Here is a 2,890-nt window from a genome sequence, read left to right as displayed (position 1 = left end):
CTGTGGTCTCTCTAACACGGGGAAGTAGGTGAGAAGGAAATGAGTGCAATCTGGGCGTTCCCACCATGCCATCAAAACACGTCTGGAGAGTTGAGAGGGTCAGAGACATCGCCGTTAGAAGGGGAGGTGACATCCGCAGGGTCACGTTCCTGGAGTGCTGGTACTCATCTGGTGGGTGCTGTTTTGGAAGTAGGGAACCCTTTGGACATGGGACCAAGGGGCCAAAGGCATGAGGCTCAAGGGTCCCTAAGTTGCTTCGTTCCAAATATTGCGCCTGTGCAAAGAAAATTAGATACAAGAGCGGTGTCTTCCTCCCTTGTCCGTTACTGAGATTTAAAAAAGAAAAAAAGCGTGGACCAAGGCAACTTAATTTGGGCTCGTGGTTCCAGAGGCACAAGGGTTCACCATGGGTACTTGCTCCCGCAGCACATATACTAAAACCGGAACAATGCAGAGAAGATGAGCACGGCCCCTGCACAAGGATGACATGCAAATTCACACAGTGTTCCGTGTTTTCTTCTTTTTTCCCCCCTCCTAAATTTTATTTGGGGGACACAGGGGCAGACGGTTGGGAGGTGAAGGGACAGGTAAATGAATGGGACCAAGATACGTGATGTAAAAGACAAAATAAACAAATAAATAAATAAGAGTTCATCACATCAGGGAAGCATGGGCCCCAAGTTGAGAGCCCATCTTCGGACCCAAGGAAGCTGGAAGCAGAGGGAGCAAGCAGGAAGCGGGGGTGAGACTATACACGTTAGACTTCCCCTCGTGACAGGCTTCCTCCTACTGCCTCCCCAAACAGCGCCACCACCTGGGGAGCAAGCGTTGAAGAACCTGAGCCTGTGAGGGATGCTTCTCACTCAGACCATCACAAGGGAGGAACGCAGGCAGGGATGAACGTCTGTGGGGGTCTCAAGACACCTGGATCTCTCTCACCCCCCACATGGCTTCCCACTAACCCCACCACCACCACCACCACAGAACTCTTGCACCAACCACCAGGCTGAGAAGGAATCTCAGCAAAAGAAACCATCTCCAGAGGCTGAGAGAACCAGAGCCCTGTCAGCCCCGCCCAGAAGCTTTGCAGAGCAACACGGGATAACCAGCAACCCGGGGAGAAGGCACGGTCAGATGGGGGAACACAGGACGGGGAGCCGCTGGACACAGGCCTACCAGGGAGCCACGAAAAGTGACTGGGCAGCAGGATTCAAGGTGATTCACTGGCCCCAATGTCAAGACACCAGCCAGTCCCACAGTCCAAGGAGACGCCACTGAGGAACTCCCAACCACCTACGCGTCCCCATTCTTGATTAGACTGAGTTCCTACCGCTTGGCACATGAGGGTTTGAAACGGTCGTTTACTTGTAGCATTGCAATCGCGATTCTTTAGGTCTGACTTTGTGACATGGCCGTTCAGTTATCCCCACCCACGCGGGATGCTGGACAGCATCAGTTTCAGGGGATGGAACCTTCCTTCTCAGGGGTGTTGGAGAAAGAAGGACATAAGATCCGGGTACCAACGTAGTGATTCCTGGTGCCCGGATGCAAAAATCGATACGGAGGGAGGAGATTATGAGTTTGGGGAACCTAACACTTGCTGTCTGGTACAATCTGTGGGTTTTAAGGTTGCTAGCTGCATTTGTTCGGAGAACTGTGTACGTTCACATGCAGGCAGAGGAACTGGGCTGCTAAAGTGTGCTATTACAAAGGAGGTTATGCATAACCCCAAACCAAAGAGGCCCCCAGGAAACTGTCTCCTAGGCAGACGTTTCCAGCAGAAGAAGCCAGTGGGGAGTAAAACCCTAGAACGGTTTGGTGACCATCTCAGCTCCTGTCTGGAATGGGCAAGGGGTCTGACGTCAGGTCAGCAGGGGTACAGGAATGGCTGTGATGGACACACAACACCCTTTCCTTCCAGAAAGCCGGTGTCCAAGAACACCCTAGACCAAAGACATCCGTCTGGCATTGTGATTCTCATGTTGCATCATGCTTGAGACCAGGGCAATAGCATACCCACCTTGTAGAGTTTCCTTGAATTGTTTTTTTTTCCCTTGAACTTCTCAAAGCAAAATTTTACTTGGAAATCACAGATTTCACTGTAATAATGGATTTTTAAAATGTCTTCAGGGCCAGTATGCTGGTACACCTTTAATCCCAGCACTTGGGAGGCAGAGGCGGGCTGTTATCTGTGAGTTAAAGGTCAACCTGGTCTACAAAGCTTGTTCCAGGATAACCAGTGCTGTTACACAGAGAAATCCTGTCTCCAAAAACGTGTGTGCGTGCGTGCGTGTGTGTGTGTGTGTGTGTGTGTGTGTGTGTGTGTGTCTGTGTGTGTGTCCAGGAAAAGCAAATTCGCCTGGCTGTTAAACTTCTAGGATGTCTCCCGCCTCCCATCAGACTTGTGTTTTGATAACTTAGTGTCTGGCTTGGCTGTGAAACTTGTAGGGCTGGAAGTGGGTCACCAGGGGAGGACCTTTGAAGATATGCCAGCCCCTGGTCCTGAAGCAGACTACATAGGAGATAGATCGGGGTTATGAATAACCCCCCCCCGTAATAATGCCTTTACCTGCATGTCCCCTTGTAGTAACGTCTTTATGCCTCTCTCCAAACAACACACCTGCATCAGGCAACACAGAAAAAAAAAAATGGCACAATTTCCCACAGGTCCCGGTAACAATTAAATTAGAGTTTCTCTTCAAGTGTGTTCCCAATGCATCCAGGTATGAAGAACAGAATGAAAAAATAATCCCAATCTGGTCTGAGCTGGCTGCGGGTGCATATGCAATAAGACATAGCGGTGTCCTCTGGTAACATTTCATGGAGAATCCCCGATTTAGCAGCTTATGCCTATGCATAACTGGACATGCATATGACTAAAATCAGAAGC

The 2,890-nt window shown here is 50.0% G+C and overlaps 1 non-coding gene across 1 annotated transcript; it reads left to right on the top strand.

The window, feature by feature from the left end:
- The first annotated feature begins 410 nt into the window (after window positions 1–410).
- Window positions 411–517, top strand: LOC121136022. The gene has a single exon (XR_005873150.1). It is a non-coding gene; the product is annotated as a U6 spliceosomal RNA (small nuclear RNA).
- Window positions 518–2,890: the final 2,373 nt, after the last annotated feature.

Source organism: Mesocricetus auratus, unplaced genomic scaffold (assembly GCF_017639785.1).
Source record: "Mesocricetus auratus isolate SY011 unplaced genomic scaffold, BCM_Maur_2.0 Super-Scaffold_100046, whole genome shotgun sequence".
In the NCBI taxonomy this organism is placed as follows: Eukaryota; Metazoa; Chordata; class Mammalia; order Rodentia; family Cricetidae; genus Mesocricetus; species Mesocricetus auratus.
The sequence above is the reverse complement of the archived record's forward strand: the minus strand, read 5'-3'. Positions and strand labels throughout refer to the sequence as shown.